The 24,168-nt window shown below is 51.1% G+C and overlaps 1 protein-coding gene across 2 annotated transcripts in view; it reads left to right on the top strand.

Annotated features, from left to right (window-relative positions):
• KCNT1 (potassium sodium-activated channel subfamily T member 1) overlaps positions 1-24,168 on the top strand; it is a gene marked incomplete at its 5' end in the record, with an annotated part of 71,031 nt that overhangs the window by 6,020 nt on the left and 40,843 nt on the right. The gene's annotated exons all lie outside the window — the stretch shown is intronic.

The following is a 24,168-nucleotide window of genomic DNA, read 5'->3' as shown; positions in this document are numbered from 1 at the left end:
TTTAAACTCCAAAATCCAAGGATATTTCCTTGTAGCTATCAGTGTGCCTTTGAGTATTCATCTTAAGGCAGCAACACCTGGACATCAGCAGGAATATTAGGAAAGTTATGAAAGTGATAGAGTAAGAGAAGAAATGCACTTCTCTCATAATTATAGCTATTATTTTATTTAAAAAAATGTCGTTACTCTTTTCAGGGATATTGCTTTTACTGTCAGTAACGGACCCTTGCTAGTAATAAAAGTAAGTGCACGTAGCAGTCTGGTGGAACGACTGGAGGTGTCCCTGGAGTGCTGCAGTACACGCAGCTGTGCCCTGATGAAAAGGAAGAACAACATTGATTTTCAGTTATTTAGTGCAATTTAACACTATGGGCTCAAATTTCCATCTGTCCCTGGTGTATTTTTTGGGTTTATTTACTTTCACTTTGGTTTCTATGCAGTTTATTGGGAGGATGAGCTTGAAAGGGAAAACGTAGTATTTCAAGCTACCTGAGAGGACCTGTCCCAGGGAGGGGGAAAGCATGAGCATGAGTGGCAGAGGGCCACATCCCTGCTGCAAGCGGTGGGTGTAGTCCCAGCAGAGACTTACACCAATTGAGGATCTGGTTTTTTGGCTCATGTTGTGTGCAGGAGCAAAGGGGAAGGGCAGAGCCGTGGGGAGGAACGACAGCCCTCGCAGCCCAGCAGTGAGCGCTCGGTCTCCAGGCGCCCTGCGAGGTGGGCACGCCGTCAGGGGAGCGCCTGGGTGGCTGGCATTGGCCTTACTGAAGGAAAATTAAACACGTTGGCAAAATGAACATTTTTACGCCCCTTGACCAGTTGTACAGGACAGGCAGAAAGTCCTAACTGAAAAGTTTCCTGCAGTGAAACTGAAGAAACGGAGTGCAGTGTGGCATGAAAAATGTCGGAGTCTTGGGTCCTACCATGGTTGACTCGGGCAAATCTCCTTCCACATGTTCTTGGCGTGGGACTGAAGCCCGGTGGGGACATTGCCGGTTGCTCCAGCAGTGCATGGGCCTGGTGCACCTTTCTGCCTGGGGCTTCTTGGAGCTCCTGTGCTCAGATGGACAGCTGCTTAAACTTGCTGGTAAAGAGCAGAGAACAGAAATCACATGTGAGCCAGTGGAAGAAGCTTGGTTACATGTAAGATCTTGGCACAGATCTGCAAGGGACGTGGGTTCCTTTTGCACCAGGGAAGGATCATGAACGTGAGTCTGTGCCCACAGATCTGGTGAAGAAACGATGATATTTGTTATGGCAGCAAAACCCTGGGTCTGCAGGAATCAATAGGAGTGTTGCCGTTGGCTTGGGTGCGGGTGGGAGGTCAGGCTGAGACCGAAGCTGTCACCGCTGCTGTAGTGACAGTATGAGAAACAACTTGGCAGCTGTAGCTGTAACTGCAGAGGATGCATTAGATTTTTCTGCTGTATTTTCCCACTGCTTTATCTCATGGCAATTGCATCTTTGTTCCCAAAGGAAATAATTTATTGCCGTTCTGAAAGTGATGCTCATTCTTTTTCCTCTGCACAACCTGTTCGGTGACGGACTGGGTGTAGGGAGCGTCAGAGCTCAAGCATCCCCCGCTTGCTGCCTCAGGGGAGACGGGGGCTTGACTCCTGCCGCACCATCGCTGCCTTCTGCAGCCAGCCCCATCCTAATGCTGGCTCTGCTTGGGCGTGAGCTGCTCGCATAGACCCCTGTGTGGTCATGGTAAGATAGATCACAAACAGCCTAAATGAATCGGTTACTAAATCCCCCCATACATTCTCTTGTTAAGGCATAGCACCTCAGAGACTTCATTTTGTGGTAGACTATGCGGCACAGGGGTTTAGAGAGGAATAAAAGGCCTGAAATTTGAATCAGAACATCTCTGTTTCTGAGAAGTTCCACCAATAGAGAGGATTAATTCTTTATTGTCTACTATTTTCAGCTCTGCTTATGAGAGAGATGTGAACACATTGCCTGCTGAAGCCCTGCAGCTAGTGCAGATTTCCTTGCCGTGCGGCATTTGCCTCTGCTCCATTGGCACTTGCTTGGATCCGTAGCAGAGATGTAGGTATTAATTTGCAAAGAAAATACCTCATATTCCTCCTGACTGACAGCTCAGTTAATGGGTCGTACGGGCACTGTGCAAATGTCTTGCCAGCTACCTACAGAACTGCGCTGGCTGCAGTTTGCCCGCGAAGGGTTGGCAGTGCAGGCTGCTGGGCATCGGCCTCCAAGTCCCCGAATCTGGAGATTTCTTCTATTATCAATCTATTCATTTGCTGCATTGCTGCAACAAAATTAATTTTATCTTCTGTTCTTTCTTATCTTTCAGAGAGTTCAGAGTTTAGATTACATTGCTACATGACACTTGCTATAAAACGATACTGTTGAATTTCATCTGCCGTCGTGACCTTATTTCCTTTCTTTCGGGGGCATTTAGTTGCCATTATAGCAAATTCACGGCTGGCTGTTTTACTGCAAGGAGACGATCAAAGTCCAACATGCTGGAGAACCCAGGTCCCTGGGGGTGAAGGTCTGTGGGCAACAGCAGTCTCTGCTCTCCTCTCCTCTCCCAGCAACCTTATTGTGGGTGTCTCAAAATCTCCCCTGCGTAGCCAGGGGGCTGGGAGGAGGTTTCCAGGGTTGCGAGTCCCCTGGGTAGGCTTCAGCATTGCCCCTTCGATTATTCTAGACAATAAATAATTGATAATGAAGGAGTTCATGGTGATAGAGTTGGAACCCAGGGCTTAAGTCTTGGTGGGACAGGCAGGTTGTGGATGTTAGTGTGTTATTAGCAGATTAAAGGAAAAAACAAAAGGCGTGTTTTCCAAATCTCTCAAGATCAGAAAACTTGTCCCTTCAAGCAAGAAGCCTGTAGTAGGGGGTGAAGCAATGCTTTGCAACAGGTAGGTTAGCTGGCGAGCGTTTTAAAGGGTTATTTTCTGTTCTAAGCTACATCAGACTTTCGGTGCAGGGGGCAGGTGTGCTCTGCAAGGACCATCCACAGCTTTGGGCTCGCACCAGGGCCTCAAGTGCATGGTCTTACGTCTTCTTCCTAAAGAGAGACCACCTGGTTCTCTTCTGATCATCTTTCTTCAAGAGCTGGCCTGGGGCCGTGCTGTTTGCTGACAGTCAAGCAGGACGTAGAAGCAGTGTTTTATGAATGGAATCTGTAAAGCGACGCGTCAGGATCGTGCCAACTCCAAAGCAATCGCTTCATGGTCAGTTCCAGCGTGCTGGGTGCAAGCCCTCTATTCCGGGAACGAAAGTTTCTGCAGTCAGATGGTATTTGCTGCGTCCGAAGGTACCTGTACACAGGTGTGTTTTCCCCTGTGTTTTTTCTATGATTTTTTCCCCATTGAATAGTATCCCTCCTGCAACAGAGAGGGTGCATCTTGCTCACGCTCTCTCCAATCTGATGCCATCGTTGTTGTTCCCTGACTGCTTTCCTGCAGCAGTTGTGTGGGTGTGCATATACGCGTAGCACGATGTATAAGTAGCCACGGCCGCAGCCTTTGAGAGTTCAGAGCCAGCCAGGACGTGGGCGCAGCTGGAGGGAGGGAAGGAAGGAAGGAATGAGGAATTGTGCTGGAGGCTGAGGCTAACAACATACGCTGAGCGCACCCGTTAGCTGGGGTGGGTAGCTCGTGGGGTCAGCTGGGTGACGCAAAGAGTGAAACGGCGGTGAATTAAATGGGTGAAATAAGTGATTTGTTTCAAGGAGAAAGACTGAAGTGGTGAGGGGAGACATGCGCAGCGAGGTGTCACCTCGGTGAAGCCGAGAGGTTCCTTCACCTCTTCCCTTTGTAGGGTTACTGTTCTGATGTATTAAAGTCTTGCCTGACGTGAGCTAAAAAACAGCGTGAGGGTTGGTCTTGTGCCTGGACAAGCTGGTTCAGAAATAACCTGCTTTGGCTCAGTGTGCAACGGCTGCAACGTCGGGCACCAGTGAGGTGCTGGCTGCCTTGCGGTGGCGCGCTGCTGTGCCGCTGTGCGCCTGGGCGCGCTCCAGCGGGCTGGAACCAACGCTCGCCCGGGTCCCTGGCGTTGGAGCCGCTCCCCGCTGCGGTGAGGAGCAGCACTGAGCCCTCGCCCCTTCCCTGGGGCAGCAGAGCAGCCTTCCACCGCCCGGGGGGGGATTGTGTCCCCCGACGTCGGGGTGGTGGGTGGTGCGAGGAGAAGAGTGTGGGTGTTCGCTGTGGCCAATGCAAACCTCCTCCTGTTGCCTGGGGGTGTCCACCGCAGACACGAGCTGCGTTCTCACCCGCGTGGCATCGCTCCCCTGACCCGCGTGGGGCTGCCCAGCGTCTGACCCTCGCTCCGTGCCACGCTGCGGTCGGTTTACTGAGCCGGATTTCAGGTCTGCTGTTGTCAACAGTTTCTTTGTCACAGATGATTTTTGCTGCCGCTCTTTCATAATCCAGAGCCCTCTGGAGGACAGCACAAACATGACTCCTTTCCACCAGAACTCCCCAAACCCGCGACAAAATAGTGATTTCATTATTCTCTCCAGGACTCTTCGCTGTCTCCCGTCTTCTAGCTTTTGGTTGTAGCTTTGCATAAAGCTGACTGGTGAGGTGCGTTTGCATGTGAGATGCTGGACACGCTGTCTGTGGGGCGCAGGAGGGGGTATGTCTGTCTCTCCTGTCCGGGCAGCAGTGCAAGAGCAGCTCAGCCGGGGTGGGAGGCTGGGATCCTCCACTTGGCCTCATCCTGCCTGGGGACCTGTGAGGGTCCTGCGGGAGGTGCTGTCATGCCCCTGTCTGCAGGGCTGAAACTGCTGGAGTTAAATGTGGATCTGCAGGTTGTTTCTCCCCTTCCTCATGCGCTGCTTGCCCTTCTTCGCACGCTGGGTATTTCCTGCTCCTGGGTTGCAGAGGGCTGGGACAAGTTCCTCGCGCCAGGACGGAGCTCGTTGCTCTCCGGCAACGCTGGGAACAGACATGGATACTGTGTGTTTGTTGGCCTCTGCTATCTGGTACAACAGCAGGGTTTTAAGAAAAGTTTCATTTTAAGGTCGGATGAAACCCACCACATCTGCTGTGATTGATCTGTGATTGAGATCTGCCGGATTTTGTTAAGTTTGGGCGGTGATTTCTGCCACGTGCGGGGCACCCGTGCTCCCCGCTCTGCAGGCTGCGGCTCCCGCGGGGCCTCTCGCAGCCTGTTCGGGCTCTGCGCCGCTCAGACCCGTTCTCCAGCCGACGGGCCCGTGTAGCCGCCATCCGCAGGCGCTGCAGGTCGGCGCGGCAGCAGCTCTGCGGCGTCTTCGGGAAGGGACCGTGGGCGAGTGCGGCGGGGAGGCTGGGGAGCGAGTGCCGGTACTACAGCGGCTGTGTTTGGATTAGTGACTCTGCCACGCTTCCTGCAGCCCACGCAGGCTCCCGCAGGAGCAGGAGTGTTCCTCTGCAAATTTAGCAGCTACCTTTAGGCAGGGAGCAATTACTTTTTGGGCTGTGCGTAGTCATCGAGCCTTTCCGCATGTCTCTTACCCGTTCCTGGTACGCCGGTGGTGACTATTAGCCATTGCTTTGGTTGAGCTTTGCTGCAATCGGTTTCTGACTTCAGATCGATACAAGCAGATTTATTTGGGAATTGGACTTCCAAAATGCTGTGCTGCTGCTTTGGCCCGGCCAGCCCTCTGTGAGCCTTGGCCACGGGTCCGCGCCCCTGCGAACGCAGCCCCCATGGCTGGGGTGCCAAGCAGTAGTTAGAGCACGACGCGCCGTGGCTCGGGGGCAGAGCGCCTGCTGGCTCCCCCGCGGCAGGAGCTGTCAAGAAAAACGTCTCCTCTGTCCGGGAGAGAGGAGCGTTTCTGCGGAGCAGGTGGTGAAGATGTTTAGCGAATGTCAGCTTGAGCCCTTGCCATCCGGTGGGCAGCAGTGACATCGCTGAGAGACGTGTTATCCCGTCAGAAAGCGGCAAAAAATCCACCAGCTGAATGTTTACGAGCAAGGCAGGCCTTTGCCAAAAGCGGGTGTTTTTCCACCCCTGAGGCTCATGGAGCGAGAACTCCCGGGAGCAGCGGGAATCCTGCCGCGGGTTTCAGCAAGGAGCAGCCTCCGCTCGGCAGCCCCCGGCCTCGCTCTGCGGGGCGGTGGGAGGGTCTCGCCTCCTTCCCCTCTGCGCTGAGCGGGGACCAGGCAGGGGCGATGCCGGAGGAGCAGCTCTGGCGAGACGCAGACGCCTCTGTCCGACGAGCGAGCTTGGCCTCGCGACCCGCCTGACTCCGTTTTTCGCAGCGCGTGGGTAGCTGGGGCCCAGCCAGCGCCGCCGTTTATCGCGGATCCTGACGTCGTATCTCTGTTTTTCGGGGGAGATGGGGCAGCGTGTGCCCCGCTGCAGGCAGCGAGGAAGCGAACGCTCTCAGTTTAGAGATTGTCTCGGTTTTCTGCTGGTTCAGCTGAGTTGGTCTTGTAACTGTTACCGTTAGGACAGAAGCGTCTGGCCAAGCCACACTGCATTATTTCTGAATGCCTTAATCAGTCCCTTGAGCTATTTAATTTGCAAGTGGCCTTCTTGCTGCATGCAGCGTGCCATTTTGTATGTGGGCAAAAAAGCTTAAGCAGAAAGGTTTCCAGCAGACAGATGCTAAATACAGTTTTCCAAAGCTTAAACACTGTCTAAACTTTTCCTTTCAGACCAGCTATGGATGTGGTTGCATGACTGGGAGCGGGGAGAGCTGCAGAGACCGAAAGAAACTCATTTGCCCGGTGTCCATGTGTCAGTGTTGAAAGAGCATAATTACATCTGGGCTAGTAGCTCAGTAACGGGAGCATTGTTTGAAAAATTTCTCATTTGCTAAAATGGGTAGTAATTGGTTATTAGAAGAGAGCTTAATTGAAATAATTGGCATAGACACTAGTGTGCTAATTTAGTTTGGTATTTATAATGCACAGTCACACTGTTTGTTCAAGGACAGAGAAATGGGTATTAGGTGGTGCCCATATTTCTCAGCAAGAAGTTACAGCTGGTCTCTGGAAAGACATTTATTCGAGGAAGCTCTTTAGTCGCTGTTCCTGAGCTTGGATTTTGAAGATGGATTTGCTTCATTACAGTTTGATGCAAATACACCCACGCTGCTGAGAGTGAAGGCCTTCTCTGACACTTCAGGTTCCACTTTGGATGACTTGAGATGGGTCTTTCTAGTCACCTGGAGCAGCTCCACCTCTCTGGCACAGGGACATACCCTTCCTGAGGCACTCACACACACGTACACACATGAGAGCGCTCGCCCACGTGCCGGCATGCAAGCGAGAAAGGGGACGTTCATCTTCTCTATGCACCCTTTCATCCCCGCTTGTCTGAAGTTCCTCAGGACCTTTACTCATGGCGTCAGTTCCAGCTCGGTAAATCGGCCATGAGGCTTCCCCGTGTGGAGGAAGGCTTTGGAGTCTCATTCCAGAGTGGAGCTCTCTCAAGTTGCCATCTCAGAGCTGTTGTACAGGGACTGCCATGAGCTGAAGGCTCTGCCGCAGGAGGTAGTCATCTGTCAGGTCACTGAAAGTGTTGCATCGTGAAGAGATGGTGACATGAAGAGCCATTACACCTCCTCGCCCTCTTCCAGAGCTGACATTCAACAATTGTTCCTTTTCATCTTTCTCCAAAGTGCTTTTTAAGCTTAATATTGTCACTTTGTTTGAATGCTTCCCACACAGTATCTGCACTTAGAACTGCCCAGTGCTGATGGAGAGGTTTATTGCCAGCAGCTATTGTGCTAAATTTGAGAGGAAAAACAATTTCTAGTCAGCTCTTGTTATGGTCTCTAATGGGAGATATTTCTTTCTTGCTAAGAACTTGTAAATGCATTTTAATGCCGGATGCAGTGCTCTGTGGCTGAAAAATGTGCAGCCTTCCAGGGTTCATCAATACAAATATTTCTGCTTACAGACATGTGCAAAACACGTTGCACATGTACGAAGGGCGAATGCCTTCCCAACGGTGAGAGTTAAAAAACCCCCCAACCATGAAAAAGAGCAAAGCCCAGCTATCAGACCCCAAAGCCTGCTCTCCAGCGCCCAGGGACATGCCTCGTACAGCTTTGTGAAGGAGTCCCGGCCGGCAGAGCTCTGCAGCAGGTTCAAGTTAAGCCCTAAAGGTTAATTAAGTAAATCCAAAGCCATCGTTTGCATAGCAAGGCTATGCTGCTGAAGGAAGCCCTGTGCTGGCGTGTAGAGGAGGGCGAGTGCCTCCTGCTCCATCTGTGACGTGCAGGCTTTTCCAAGAGAAGCTGGTGATGTGTTTTGTCCCAGGAAGGCATCCAGCTTTGGATGTAAGGGGCAAAGTTTGTTCATCACGTAAGCGTGCTGAAGCAGGTGGCACTATGCTGGGCACGGCTTTGCCCTGCTGAATGTTGAGTATTGGTCTCTTCTCCCAACTAACTAGTGACAGGACGAGAGGAAATGGCCTCAAGTTGCGCCAGGGGAGGTTTAGATTGGATATTAGGAAAGATTTCTTCACCAAGAGGGTGGTCAAGCATTGGAACAGGCTGCCCAGGGAGGTGGTGGAGTCACCACCTCTGGAAGTGTTCAAAAAACGTGTGGATGTGGCGCTTCAGGACATGGTTTAGGGAACACGGTGGCGCTGGATTAATGGTTGGACTTGATGATCTTGAAGGTCCTTTCCAACCTTAGTGATTCTGTGATTCTGTGAACGAAGTTGGCATTCGCAGCCCCAGGGATTGTTTTGCTCTCGTCATGTGTGTTACTGAGCTCCCGAGGGTCTCCACCACTTCAGAGGCACTTCAGCATGTTAGGGGAACCAGGCTTTCAGGGCGAGGGAGAAGGCCAAGGAGGGACGTTCAGCTCTGTGGCAGGGAATTATGTAAGACTGAGATGAAATGCATGTCTGGGTGAGTCCCATGCCCTTTTCCAGCATTGTGGGTGCTTTTCCATGCCAGTGTGATGCCTCGTTCCCTTTCGCAGGAGGATGGCTCGATCAGCAGGTGCTGCTGATCAGGTGTGTATTAGTGCAGGAGAGTGCTGAGATCTGCTTTGGGGCCCGATGGCTACTTTTCTTGAGCAACTTTTGAGAGTTGGAACGATTATCACACTTTTAAAGGCCTTTTTCCCCTCTAAGCTGCCTGGTTTCCCACCACCAGATCTTAAGGAGAGAAGGGAGTACCACTGAACCTGCTGGTGCAGATCTAACACAATCATGATATCATTTAATCTTGATCCCATTAAACACCCTTAATGATCAAAGAGTTTTGCACTTGCTTTAATGGACTCTTTTCCAGATGATGAGGCTGCAAAATCAGACACTTGTTATAAATGTCTGTTTATTAAACAATCTTTCTTCCTAAAAGCTTCTGCCTGGCCAGAATGAATATAAATGGAGAGGATGGTGTTTGCAGTGCAGTATTTAAGGAAAGACAATAAAAAATTGGGGCCTATTCCTTTTTCTTTTTGTGTGTCTTTATATGAGGGATGAGAACAGGCCAAGACATTTTTTTAAAGCATGCTTTTTACTTCAAATGTATGAGGCAGTCAAGACCCGGCATCCGTGAAATAGCATCTGCTGTCAGAGCGACTCCTGGAGCAGATATTCCCTTCCCAACAGATGATTTGGTCATGGGAGTTGAAACAGCAGCTGATAAGCAGATAAGACCAATGGTGTATAATAACCTGTATAACAACTTGATAAATAATCCTTTTCTGTGGCTTTAGTTAACCTTTTGCTCTTGGTCAGGCATGCTCAGCAGAAGGCAGCGCAGCCCTTGCGCACCTACAGCAGCGCTCACCTCTGGGGAGAATTTCAGGGTTTTTTTGTGCGGAAGAGGCCCCTGGGGCCTCTCACATCAGGGACACGGTGTTTAACGCAGGCATCTGCACGTTGTACTCCTTTCTTGGAGAGTATGCAAGGTGTGTAGATACCCAACATTGTAAAAGACCGTCGCCATCATGTAACTGCTTGCGTTAAGGCTTTTAGGAACACGGCGCCCATTCGTGGTGGCGGTTCGCATGGCCTGGGCAGCACACGAGAACCCTTCCTTTCCCTTTTAACGTATTGGTTCTGAGCCCTGCTTTTGGCTGAATGTGTAAACAGAGAGACCCTGTTTGTCAGATCCCCGACGGCATCGGGGCGCAGCAGGAGCGTTGAGTTGGGCATTGCACATCACCTGGCTGGCCGGGACTCCTGGCTCACAGCGGAACTTTCGGCTACAGCACGCTATTGATCGGTAAGCAAATTTTTCGCATTGAAGTTCAAATAAGAAACGTATTTGAAGATCGATGGTCTGGTACAACCCCTTGTTCTAGTCCTTCCCACACACCACGACGAGGCTGTCACAGACTCCACGGAGTTCATGCCTCATTTCTGCAGCACATCGTGAATTTCTCTTTGTATGGACTTGCCGTTTTCTCTGTCTTACATAATGTATTACAAAATGAATGGTGACAGAAATGGGGAATGTATGGCAAGTGGTACCTAGCGTGATCCAGCGCCCCTGGGGAGGGGAGAAAATTTTATTACCGTGAAACGCAGTTGGCAGAGCTGGTGGAGAGCCACAAAGGCCAAGTTTCTCCTTTGACATGTCATCTTCTTAAAAAACAAAAAAAATCCAAGAAAAAAAGTTTTAAGAAGATTTTTAGATGCTAAATTCTCCACATTTTAAGCAGAAACTCTTAGAACCATTTAATAAGTAAACACTGCCTTGCAGTTTAACAGATAATTTCATTAGAAGTTTGATATTTTAGTAACAAAGTAGCTGCAAAAATGTCATGCAAAGAAGGTTTGGAGTCCTTCAAAACTGCAAAATAGGAATCCCTTTGGCATTTTGAAAGTCTCTGTGAAATTGCTTGCTGGCGAGCTCTGCTGGGGAGCTCAGAGACGTGTTTTGCAGCGGCGAGCGAGCTGCCTGTGCCTCCCGGCTCACTGAACGCCGGAGCGCGTCTCCATCCGGAGCGTCGCCGGCTCCTGGAGGCACTTTGCTGCTGGGCTGGGAACAGCAAGCGCCGGAAGGGCTGGCAAGAGGCTGCGTGGGGAGGCACGAGGCGCCTTTTCGGCTCTTGCTGCCTGTCGCATCCCCTGGGAGAAGCTGGGGCGAGTCCGGGCAGCAGGGTGTCCCCCAGAGCAGAGCGTTATGGGACAGCATGCCGCGGGAGCTGGGGGTGGGCGCGCTGCTGATGGCCGTCCTGCCCTTAGCCGGTGGCTGAGGATGCTCAGAGCATCCCTCTCCTTTCTCCTCTCTTGGCTCAGCCACCTGCAGAAGGAGGGCAGCGAGGGGAAGGTCCTGGCCCTGGAGGGGAGCCGCGGGGCTCCATCCCTTGGAAAGGCTGGGGGGAAGTTAGGGAACTGCCACGGTAATTAAGCTGCACAACATGGGTTTATTGCCTCCTCCTGACCGACGGCTTGGGCACGGGGACCTCTCCATCCCCGCTCCTCCTGCAGGTACCGTGAGTGGGACCCAGAGATGTTTACAAGGGGTTTTCTGATTCATGGGGGAGAAATACTGCACAAATGCTTAAAGTAATAAACATTTATAGTGCAAAGATCGTTACAGCTGGGAGGCAACAAATTGCAGCTACTGGCAGCGGAGCTAGAGGCACCCAGCCCGCTCACCCCTGGCACGCGGCTCTGCCAGCCCCGACCCTGCGCCTGGGGGAGCCCAGAACCCCCAGCTCCTCCTGGCTGGCTTTGGGTCCTGCCCTGCCACCTCCTCTGAGCGCCGCTGCCTGCCTTCCTGCTCAGCGCGTCGCTCTGCCTCCCCGCGCCGAGCCAGGGCTGACTCATGCTCTGGAAAGCGCTGCCCGTCCCTGCCGGCGCAGGCTGCCAGCTCTGCCGGGGGGACCCCAGCGCTGGTCTTATTAAATCTTGGGAAGCGGAGAGTGACCCCGTTATGTACTCACCCGGAAAAGTGACTCGGCCGCGCCTGATTACTTTGCTCTGCCTGGAGACTTTTCATGCTTCCCTCGCAGATATATATTTAGATTTTACCCGAGGGCTTTTCATTTCCTCGCTGGCTTGAGCAGCTGTGACAGGTATACAGATACCTTCCCTTTTTCCTCCGGCCATTTTAACCTGTCATCAGCTTTGTTAAGAAGTGGGAAGAGATTGCGGGTCACTGTAAAGCTTTAGGGTCTCATTGCTCTGCTTCTAAGCATGTAAAATGCACCACAGAAATAGGAAGCCCGTCGGCGCTATCGTGGCTCTGTAGGGGTATTTTTTCAGCAGCTGCTTGGGTCTGCTCTGTTTCTTCTTCTCCCTGCTAAGCAGCCCCAAGTTAACATACTGGGTTTGCAGCTTTCATGTTCATCGCTGACGAGCCACACTTAGGGAGGTAAAAATGGGTTTGCAAAGGCTGCGATGACAGTTCTGGGATTCAGCGCGCGAGGCTCTTGCGTCGCAGTTATATAATGGCTCTCTCCAACTCTCCGGGTAGTTGGGGAGTTGCTTGGCGAAGGAGACCTGCCATCCCTTCTCTGGGCTAGCCAAGAGGGGATGTCTTTGCAGATGCCTTAACACCCATCCGCGGGGGCCAGGGCGTAGCTGTGGGGGGACCGGCCGAGCCCCCCGGCAGTCAGAGCAGCGGGGTGCTGGGGCTGGCGTGGGCACTGCTCGGTGCGGCGGGCGGGAGGGAAGCCGCGGGGCACGACTGCGTGTTCCTGGGCGGTTTCTGAAGTCCTGGGTCCTCTCTTCCAAACGCTAATGTTTTGAAACTGGTAACATCTGAACAGTTAATGCAGAGAACTCAGGGAGGAGGAGAGAAATCAAAGGCTCTTCTAGTCTCAGACACACCGTCCCCGTCTGGGCTTGCAGCCTGCCTGCAAGCTCTGTAAGTATTTTCTTACTTTACATAATTTTTCCATCTCTTTTCATCAGCCCAGCTCTTCAAAGGCTTCCTTCTGTTTCCAGCTCTCTTGCTGCTGCTAAATACGCTCTCCTTCGTGCTTTCTAAAATGTTCCTTCTTCCCTGAAACTCCAATGCCCTGTTTTGTTAGAGAAGTCTCCCAAACTCTGCTGAAGAGATGCTGGGTGAGGCAGTGAGCTGCTGCCAGGTGCCATTGCCTGATTCAGCTGCCAAGACTAAATAGGGGAATAAAATGGAGCCAGTTAATTTCTGCCTGTGTCATGCAAATCTTTCAGGCGCCTTCGAGTGCCTGGTGTCTGGTGCGGCACCGGTTGGCCAAAGATTTCCGCAGCTGTGTGATGGTGTTGGTGAATGTGGGTGTTCTCCTGCTCCAGGCCCTCTCCTGTTGGGTTTCTTTGGTTTGCCTCGGTGCCAAGCACGCCCCAGAAGTGCACCGGGGGATGGAGTTGCCCCCCAAGCCCACCGTGGTGGGAGATGACCCCACAGGGAGGTGCAGCAGGGAGGTCCTCGCAGGTCACCCCCTTCCAAGGGCGGTCGTGGCTGCAGTGGGGCACTGACTGCAGAAAACGTGCTCCAGCGGCGGCTCCTGAATGGAGACAGGTCTTCAGTACGGTTGTGGCTTTGGCAGTAACCGCTCAGCCCCACTGCTGTCCCAGGCAGCCGCGGCAGTGACAGAAATCCCTCCAGTTTGTGAACTTTTCCTGAAATGCTTTTAATGACAGTTTAATAATAACACTTAGTGCTTGGTTCAGAGCTTCTCGCCCCTGGAACTGAAATGCTTTACTGAGAAGGGTAAGGATCATTATCCCCCATGTTCACAGGGGGGAAATAGCTGGATTTAATTTGTGAGAATAATTACAAGAAGTGGAATTAATCAAGTTTTTGTATGAATAGTGTTGCTTTTTAAAGACAAGCGTTGAGAAAGAGTCCTAGATACAAAGGAGAACTCACAGTGGTGTAGATCCGTCTGATGGCTTCTTGGGGAACTCGTCGGTGCCTGTGGTGCAGAGGCATTAACCCTGCCCAGGCAGCGTGCAGAGGGAACAGAAACCAGTGAAAATAAATGCAAGACAGTGTTCACTTGCAGGTGCCCTCGGTCTTGGTGAGCCGGCGCTGCAGGGAGCTGCTGTTGCCTAGTCCCAGGGTGTATTGCTCCCGCTGCTCTTTGCCCCTCCAGCCACGCCAAGCCCCACGGCTTGGGAAGACTCTCCCAGCTCCTGAACGTCCCCTCGGTCTTGGTGCACTCTGCGTAGTGCACGGAGGAGTTACACCGACATAATTGCTGTTCCCAGTTTCTTAGCTGGAGGGCTCAAAGAGGCCGTAACCTCTTACAAGCTCCTGCAAAGTCACTGAAGGTTGGGCTTTTTTTTTTTTTCCTCCTTCTCTGTCCTGCTCTACATCCCCCTCTTGCATCTTGGCCCTGTTCAGGCTGCAGGCTTGCAGAGGAGTAGGGCTGGGCTCTTGTGCCGAGCCCAGGGAAACAGAGGCTTGTTTTGACTGGGACTTCTTGGTGTGACGGTAATGCACAAGGTGAATAATAATGCCTCTGTGCACTGTCAACGCAGGTGGGAGGGTCACCGAGATGCTTGCTCGTGTTGCTGCCCTGCTGCTTACAGCCCATTTCTGGTTCTGTTTGTGGAAATGCCAAGACATGGATTCACCTCAAAGAAAACTGAAGTCCTGGGAAATCCTCCCATTATCGCTGGCAGTCTGCTGCCGAGGGCCTCTGCTCGCCCGCGCCGCGGGAGAGGGGAAGGGAGCTGTGATCTGTCCGATGCAGAGCGCTACAGGAGCTTAAATGCACAACACATTTGCAAGTACTTTGAATTGCAAAGTGCTGCTATGGACTTGCCTGGCCCTAACCTGGCGTGGAGTCTGGCCAGTCGGGCCCCCGGCTGCTCGGGGAGATCCGCGTCTCTCTTGTGGGGAGCAGCCTCTAGGAAGCCCCCGCTCACCTGGATGTGCGTCTCTGAACGGTGGGTAGGAGTCACCATCCATTCCTGGTTTTTCCCAGCCCCTTCAGGAAGGATTTGATCATCTGTGTCTCTTCAAGACGGATTTTCATTGCACGACTCATCTCCGGGGGGGGATCTGCTGGCGCTCTGCAGCTGCTGGGTGCTGAGATCCTGCTCCCATGCCGGTGGCCATGTGCCAGAGAGGACCTTCCTCTCCAGGCTAATGGAAAGAAAACAGAGGGTTTTTAAATTGGCTCTGGATCAATACAAACAGTATTTTATAAGCACTTTTGTTAATAAATACACACATCCTTGCTGTCCAGAGAGGGTTCCCAAGCATCTCTCATATATTCTAATATCTCTGCAATCTGAAGTAATCAATGTATTGATATTCTATTTTTGACTGTAAAAGGAACTGAAATTCTTTGGATTCAACCCTCCCATTAACTGCAACTCCACCTACTGATTGATAGTCAAAAACATGGGCAGGAGGACCCGTCTTGTTAGGAAAAGAGTTACTTGGGCCACTCTTGTGCATGGTTCAGGGGAGGGGGCGAGGGACTCCTGAGGGTCTCTGAGTGTGTCCGTGGGCTCCCACCACATCCCTGTGCGGAGGAGCAGTGCTGGCACCCCTCGATGATAGAAGGGCCGAGTCCTACTCAAAGAAAGAGGATGGAGCATCAATGTTATTTGTTCTTGCGTTTTTTACTTTTTGGCAAATTTGTTATTTTAATTGAAACAAATGTCAGAGGAAAAAAATCTTCTAGTGAGATCTCTGTCTTCTGTGATTTTAACTTCCTATTGGAAAAGAGAACAATTAGTAAACAGACAAAGAGATCTTTACATTTCCTCAAAAAAATGCTGACATTTTGAGCCAGCTCTGTTGGAGAAGGGTGCTTCTGCTGGTGCTTAAGCAGTGCCGCTGGCTGCAGCTCGGTGCGAGCCCGGTTGGAGTTGTTTTTGCAGGGCTGTGCGCGAGCCTTGGCAACCTCGACGCATTGGCAGCTTTTGAAAAGCTGTTTTGCAAAATGCATGGTGACAATGTAGGGCATTCCCCGGCGACGAAAGGGCAAAACCAGCGCCTGTGCTCTTCTTCAAAGACACTTCAGCAAATGGCAGGGCCGGAGGGATTTGCAACATTTGTCAAAATATTAGTAGTGCTCTGAAGTTTGCTAAGCCATTAATGTCATGCTATTGCATTTGCTGGGGTCTTGAAGTATAGGAAGAGTTTGTGGTGGTAATAAAATTGCGTGGGACCTTGCTTTTCCTTGGAGTTATTAAATAATGGGAGGTCAGGACTCTGCGGGAGCCGGTGACAGCCTGCGTGGAAAGGTGATTTCCCTACAGCAGCTCACCAGTGGGTCCACAGAACCAGGGATTTGCGAGAGAGATGATAACGAGCCTTAATGACTTTTCAGCTCAGGGTCCCTCAAAGCATTGCTGTATTTGTATGGCTGCGGCCCCTCGTGCGGAGCTGCAGCTCTGTGGTGGCTGATAACGTCTCTCATGAGATGCTGACGTGGTCGTGAGCGCAGACGTTTTCTAGCAAAACGTGCTCTCCTACACAAGTTACCTTTTGTGGTTGTTGGCAGTATCTTCACAGAGTGGATGCCTTTCAGGGTGACTTTTCAAGATTTTTAAAGGTATTAAACCGGCTAACGCTCTGGCGCTTTTGGGTTGTATCTCAACGTAAAAGACTTGCTTGCCAGAAGAATTTGAAAGAACCCAGCGCCTTCGTGTTTCATCAACTAGTTGTAGTGGGCTAGGTCATGATTTGTTAATAATAAGTTGAATAGGTGCATAAAAGGAGTTTTGGCACTTGGGACAAAGTTACAACTTGAAAGTTACCTGGATAAAAGGATAATATTTAACAATGCAGTTGCTGTGGATTCAATTAAGACTAATGAAAAATCTGCTTCTTTCTAAATCTTATTTTCAGAAATATTATTACCACTGCAACCGCTGCTCAGCAATTCCCAGCCATGTCTCCAGCCTCTGGCACAGCAGTGGTCTCTGCATAATGCAGACGCTGAAATGAGGAATCAGCACTTTGTAATGGGCTCTCAAAGTAAAATTAAACATTGATTTCCTGGCTTACAGTCAGATGGTTGGCATTCAGTTAGGTGGGCAAATATTGCTGGACCAGAGGAACTCTTACTCGGACTTCGATGTTACCGAGGTTGTGTTTTGTTGATTTTCACTCCTGGATTCCTTTGGAGAACGTGGTGTACAAACGAGGCATTTGATGTGTAGCTTACCCTCGTGTACCATGGGGGAAACACGACAGCGTGTCCCTGCAGAGCAGACTCACCACGCTGTACTTCAGGTTACGTTTACAGCCGTGGCTCTTTCTGGGAACGTGCAGTTTCTCAGCAAGAATGAGCGTTCAGGACGTACTGAGTCATGCATTTTGCCTGTTGCGCTATTCGAGGTCTGGGTAAGCATATAGCAGCCATAAATGGGCATCACCAGCACAGGGGACCTGCAATTAGTCTGAAATGTCTTTTCCTAAGTAACAGCCCTTCACGTGCTGAGTTACAGGAAAGCTGCTTTATCCATTCAGTGTGATCCTTCACCCTTTGACAGACAGCGACGTACTCCAACAACAGCCTTTTTGTTTTTCCGTGTTTCTTATCAGTGCCCTGGCTTCCTGTTTCCCAGCCGAGAGGACCAGGGCACTTTTCCTGCATCACTGGTGGCTCGGTGACCCAGACAGCTCCGGTTTGCCTTTGCTCCGAGTTCCTGCCTTACTCCTCCTCCTTCAACTGCTCTTACTAACACGACAGCACTTGGTGCCTATCTGGGAGGTGGTTTGGGAGGAGAGACGCTGTCAGGGCTCTAGGTCTTTAGGTGAAGAGCGGAACACATTGCATTGCCTGGCAGAGGAATATTTTTCTGATAGAACTACAGCAAAGGAATTGCTTCAGCAGCCCAACGCAGATCTGAGCAGTCTGAGGAACTCCGTGGGATTATCCAGCCTTGGAGAGGTTGTCCTCAGCGTCAGACGACCTCTTTTCTCCCTTGGAAGGGAAATGGCTATTCAAACCAGCAGCCCTGTTTGCAGTTTCTCATGACCCTGCATTGGATCACTCCCCTCTCTTCTGGTTTTCGTGTCTTGGTTTGTGTTTAAGTGCTTAAGAGAAAAGGCATCTTCATGTAGAGGCTCCCGCAGACAGGAACTGAGTTTCACAAGGGGTTCTTTGATGTGGTTTTTGTCAACTTCTATACAGCAAAAGTATGACAGGAGAGTTTCCATTTTCTGTTAAAATTCCCCGGGTCTTTCCCTAATACCTCTTCTGCTTGATGGCATTAGTGCTGAGATTATAATTTAAGCATAAACCACTTTTCACATTAAACCTCAATCCTGAAATTAATGCTCTTCTGGAATTAGGAATACAATACAATGCAGAATTTGCAAGTAGCTCCCTAAAAGAGAGACCTGATTGCCCCAGTCCCAGTGACTCCTGTTGTCCAGGAACACGCACCAGGCCCTGAGCTGGGCACAGTCCAATCCAGAGGGCTAACAGCAGGGGTTTATCTGGGGCTTGAGAACAACACCCTGAAGTAAACAGATACGGAGCAATAAGTTGAAGGTGAGGCTGAGACAAACCATGACGCAGAAAGCAATGACTGTTAGAAAATGAACGCACTGAGCTAATGAATCATTTTGAGGCAAAAGGAAAAATTAAATGTACGCTGAAAGATGGCACATTAGTAAATGGACTGTGGGTTTTTATCCATTTCATGTTTCAAAATGCTTAAATAAAGTATGTCTTACAGCAAAATCCCATTAAGAAATAATACTTGGTTAACAGGAAGGGGGGACTTGGTCTCTCTTCCCAGATCAGCCGGGGACTGCCTTTATGTCATGGCGTAAGTCGCCTTTAGGTACCAATCTTAGGGAGAAGAGCAGCGAGCAGAGCTCATGCCTGACAGTTCACTGATAAGAGAGGGAAAGAAAAGGATTGGCCTTTTCTTCCCAGAGTTTGGCACAGGATAGTGGTGCCGGGTGCTCCAATAGCCTCGTGAGGGTATGGAAGTGTGCAGTGTGGTTAGGGCACACAGCTGGTGCCAGAGGAAAATGTCAGCTTTTCATTCTGGAATGAAGGACTTTGGATCCCAGATTTCCCATTTCAGGGCAGCTTCTGCCCTTACCTCAAAGACAGCCCTTGCACAGCTGTTCTGTCTCAGGCTTTGGGAAGACCCTTGCAGGTGTCAATACGTCGAGTCTTTGTACGTAATGTTCATTATAAAGAAATCCTGTCAGGGAGTTTAATCATTTGCATTGGCTTTTCATGTCACAATTTATTGCTGGTGATCAGTCAGTGAATTTAGTCTTTATATTTAAAGTATGCAGTGGGGCAGCATTGGCACGCCACAGGGGCAGCACTGGTGCGCTGTTGGGTAGTGTTGCTGCGCAGTGTGGCATGCCGTAGTGTGGTGATGTCATGCCATGGGGTGGTGTTGCCATACCATGGGGTGACGTTGGCACACCGTGGGGTGACGTTGGCATACCGTGGGGTGATGTTGGCACGCCGTGGGGCCGTGCTGACGGGCAGCATTGGGGCGCTCCGTGGGGCGGTGCCGGGCCGCCGCTGTCCGTGGTGCTGAGCCCGGGCCCGGCGCGCTGCGGCTCCCTCGCCCTCTGCCTGAAGATGCTCCGTGTTGAGCACTGCCATCGAGCAGGAGCAGCTATGGATGGTGGCATCCCCAAGAAGAGGGCGGGATGCACGACCTCGCCGTTCCAGTCCCACCTGCGCACGGCAGGACTCACGGGTTTAGCTCCTTCTTGGGACTCCCCTGGCCACAGCGAATTCTGTTTCTTGAGAAATCGATGCCAAGCATGTCTAAGGAGCAGCAGCTTTTCATCTCACCTGCAGAGGGAAAGCTGGGTTGTTCTGGGACAGGTAGCGTGCACCTCTCTGGGCGCTGTTTTAGCCTGGCCAGGTGAGCAGTGTTGAGCCCCGGGGGCTGACAGCAGCTCAGAGGGAAGCAGCAGCGAGTTCCTCTCGGCTCAGTTCACAGCGGGTGCATTTAGGAGGGGACCTTGCTCTACTGCTTTGTGTCTGCAAGCCAAGCACGCTGAGTCTATTCCCTGGCATGCAGTCCACACACTGGTATTTACACAGAGGAATAAGATAAAATAGTTTCCTCCCCCTCACGTTGCTACTGAAACACAGGGATGGGGAAAAAATAATCCCTCAGCCCCTGCCCTGCTTGTGGTGATAAGAGCAATGCAATCATTTTTTTTTAAAGGAGGCAGCCAAGGCAATTACATTATTTACTAAACAAAGCCATTTCAGAGATTTCTGCATTGTGGATATTTTCTTGGTCGTTTTGCACCAAATTCGTTGCAGCAGCAAGGCCGGAGAGTTTGCCTTGATTCCCCTCACTACCAAAATAAATGTACAGGGCAGGATTGTTCCACTGAGCAGCCGTGACTGGGGAGAGAGAAGAAGGAAGGAGATGGTACGTGCCGATAGCTCTAAACTGAATGCGGTGAGGATTGCTATGTATGAGAGAGTTCAGGGGGGAAAGAGGAGGAAGTCACAGAGGCAGCCAAAGCTCGCAGGATGGCGAGAGCCAAGCTGAAGAATTCCCCTTCAGAGAGCAATTCCCATGTGAAAACTGTCCCACCAGCGACAACAGAAGATGTCCATGGGGTGAGCCCCTTGTTACCGGCTCGGAGGATGGGATCCTTGGGGAGTGATGTCGGACAAAGGTATTGCAGGACTGCAGTGATGCGTGGGGCTTTGTGGGTGGGGGAGGCAGCAGCTTTTATCTTTTAAATGAGAGGGAAAGGATTAGTGCCACCACGGGCTGGAGGGGTGGTGGATCAAATCCTTCTGACAGCAATGTTAAAGAGCCACACCAGCTCCAAAGTTGTATTATGAAATGGGTAGCTGGAGCAGAAGAAAACCAGTTCCTTTATATTTTTTATAAATGCTTCTTGTTTTTTTACATGCCAGAAGCATGTGTGAATGGCAGCCCCGAGCCTGTGGGGCTGCCACACGCTGTTAACTTGCATTGCGCCTTATCTGGGCAGTATAAGACCGAAGCTTATTTGCACTGCTAACGCCACAGTATGCACTGTACATAAGCACCATGTTTGCATGGCAGAAGAGATGCTCAATCCCCCATCTGAGGAATAATTTATTTACAACTGCAAAAAAAAAAAAAAAAAGCAAGCTACCATACATATTGCTGCAACCTCTTTCTGCAAGCACACAGCTGATGTGTACAGAACGAAATGAGCTGTTTTTCAGGATTGCACTTGAATTACAGTGTCTCAGAAGAAGCCTAGTTATGGTGAGGTTGCATATGTCAGTAATTCAGTTCTTGTTCTGTTCATTCCATTTTCTGTTTCATTTTTTTCCCCATCTATTCAGCCTTTCAGCCCATCCATGCTGTCTTCCTTCTTGGCAAAAATTGCCTCACCTGTGACTGTGCACTGTAGATCTTCTAGGATGTAATTTGGTGCTGTTTCTAGCTCCAGTTTCCAGTACAAATTAGCACTGTAGGAAAGCTTCTGCTCATGGTGATTTTTACTTGTTTGGCTTTAGATTTGAAGGAATTAACGCCGCAGCTTCAGTATCTGGGTGTATCTCACTGGTGGGCTGGGGGGAAGATGATGGCAACAAGCCAGGATTAGCAGATGTGGTCCCCACTGAGGAGGCTGAGGAGGAAAGTGTGCGTTGCAGGAGCAAGGCAGGAGCGTTGCTCCGGTCATTTGCCCGGTGCCAACCTGGGCCGGGCATGTGCCTTCGTCTCCAGGTCTGGGAAGCAGAGTCCTGGCGTACTTGCGGAACTGAGAGTGCCCGTCTCGGTCTGATGTGTAGTGTGTCAACTCTCCAGATGGCACTGATGCTGGTTCTCTGGAGAGCAGACACTTGGGTCTCGTGGGTGGGTTGCCTCCTGACTTCGTGAGGTAAGGGCTTACACGTGTGGAAAGCTGCGAATGGGCATCGCATGGGTGCATTGGAACTAAATCCCTGAAACTTGTGTGGTCTCAGAACGTTTTGACAAGCGGTCTGAGTCTGCTCCCAGTGTTGATCAGACTGCTCGTGCTCCGTTTTTGTGTCTTGCTTTCATTGCTTCAAAAAGCCATCAAAGATGGACCTGTTCTGGGGGTACCTACATATCTGACGGCACGTCCTGAGCACTGCTGTTGGCAAAGCCTTTGGAATGAACGTGCTTCTTCTCTGTGCCCTTTCAGGTACTGTTGATGTACCCCTCATAACATGCCAGTGTTCAAATCCAGATGCACTGGGGCTAGAAAAAGACTCATACGTGCAACTGGAGGACTCTTACAACTCATCCCAACCACGGCTAATCAGCTGTGATTAAACACGCAAGCGGGGCTTCTCCTCTCCTGCGCTCAGGGGCTTGGTGGGTTCCTGCCCAGGACCAGCGAGCCAAACCTCCATCCCAGGGCTGACCCTCCTTGTCTCTTGGGGGGAGCACGGCACAAAGGAGGGATGCTGCAAGACATCAGTGGATCTGGGGGGGGCAGGGGGCAACGGTTCCAAAAATCGCATAGCTACGGCATTTTAGTGGACCCTTGCCAGAAGGCCAAGTGTGCAGAGCAGACCAGGGTGCCTCAGGGCTTTATAGAAGAACCCAATTTCCCTGGGTTTCACTGGAATTTCGTGTGTTTTGAGGCAGTCTTGTTGTAAGGAACCGATGCTGCTGAGAGGTAGAGAAGTTGATGGCAACACTTTTACGCTCCCCTGGCAGTGAGCAGAGCCCCGCGAGCTGCCGCTTGCAGCGTCTGAATTCCCAGCTGCCAGGCTTTCCATCTTCTGCTTCCCAACAACTGAGTTGGCAATTAGGATTAAGATTTGTGCGCTTCTCTTTCACCGCATATGCAAGCAGCAAAGGCAGGAAGATTGCTTCGGAAATGATGAATAGCGTGTCTCCTCCAAAGCCAGATGCAAGCAGTGTTACCAAGTTAGCAGCGACAATTGTCGCTGGGAATTGGGAGTGAAATTGCCAGCTGATGGTGGAAGAAGATGCTGTGTTACACGATGTTCTCAGGGATGCAAATGAATTCTCTAGACGACTGAAGCCAGTGAAGTTTATTCTCACCTACTTTATTTACCTTGCAGCATCTCAAAGGTTTTAGGGGTTCTCAGACAGAACAGGAGGAAAGAATTTGGATTTATCTGAAGAGAAACCACTCCACAGCCATGTATTATTCCACACCTGGAGGCAAAAAGGGGGGTTCAGGGCTGGCTTCCAGGACGGGGACTTTCCTGTGGATGAAGCACTGCGGATGGGATGGGACCGGCCCAGGCTGCTCATGTGGAAGTAGCTCCTGCTGAAGATGCTTGGAGCTACTTCTGGGTGTCAGGGGCTGGTCTGAGAAGGGGATGCAACCAGGGCAGCCCCCCGGCCGCTCCCGGGAGGGCAAGCTGTGCTGCCAGACCTGCTGCCTGGGCACTGAAACTCTCCAGGCACGCAGCAATCGCACAGCTGGAGCAAGCCGTGAAAGGCTGAGTCTTTCTCCTGTGAGCTGGGCTTTTCCTGAGGCAAGTTGGTCCCATATGGCTTGTGTTGGGGAGGAATTTGAAAGAGAAAGGTGTGATAGGGAACGAAGTCGCGGAAAAGCCAAATGCTGCGCTGTGCTCTCTGTTGAGCGGCTCTGTGTTTGGGAGGAAGCTGCTGGCAGGCGTGAGGACACGTAAGTATCTGTGTGTGGATCCCATTTCATGGGCTGATGATTTCTCTGTAATACCAGGGATGGGGAGTTAAAAACACAAACAAACATTTTTACAACATATTCCTGTCCTGTTTACGCAGCTCTGCTGGAAGTATGGGAAACTCTGACCACTACCCGCCCTGGGGCACACTGATGTTTTTAAGGGGCTGCAAACATGCCCTTACGGTACCTGGTTTTGAAGCTCTGCCCTGGGAGAGCCAGAGGCCGGCGGGGCTGCGTGTTCCCTCCCTGCCCCGCGTTTCCACCCTCGCCTCTCTGAGCTGTGTTTGCTGAGCTGCCAGTAGCCAAAATCTGAACGGCTGAGGTTTGGAGAAGAAAATTAGCGTTGTGGAAGAGTTGAGATTGGAGGGGACCTCTGGAGGGCTCTGATCCAGCCCCTTCTCAAAGCTGGACTAACTTTAAGTTGGCTCAGCTGGCTCAGGACCACTGAGTTTTGAAGATCTCAGGCTGGAGATTTCTCAGCTTCTCTGGTTCAGGGCTTGATCACTCTCAGGATGAATAATTTTTCCCTTGCTGCTTCTTGTACCTCTTCCCTCTTGTCATTTTACTGCGTGCATCCGAGAGGAGGCTGACCACACCTCGCCCGTCCAGGAGCCAAGGGCAGCAGTTAGACCCTTCCCTCCCTTTCTCTCCGCTGCAGAGTCCCACCTCCCGCAGCCTCGCCTTGTCTCTTGGTTCGAGATATTTTCGGC

This window comes from Phaethon aethereus, assembly GCF_964289735.1.
Source record: "Phaethon aethereus genome assembly, chromosome: 20".
NCBI classification, from domain to species: domain Eukaryota; kingdom Metazoa; phylum Chordata; class Aves; order Phaethontiformes; family Phaethontidae; genus Phaethon; species Phaethon aethereus.
Note: the sequence above shows the minus strand (reverse complement) of the source record. Positions and strands in the feature narration are given on the sequence as shown.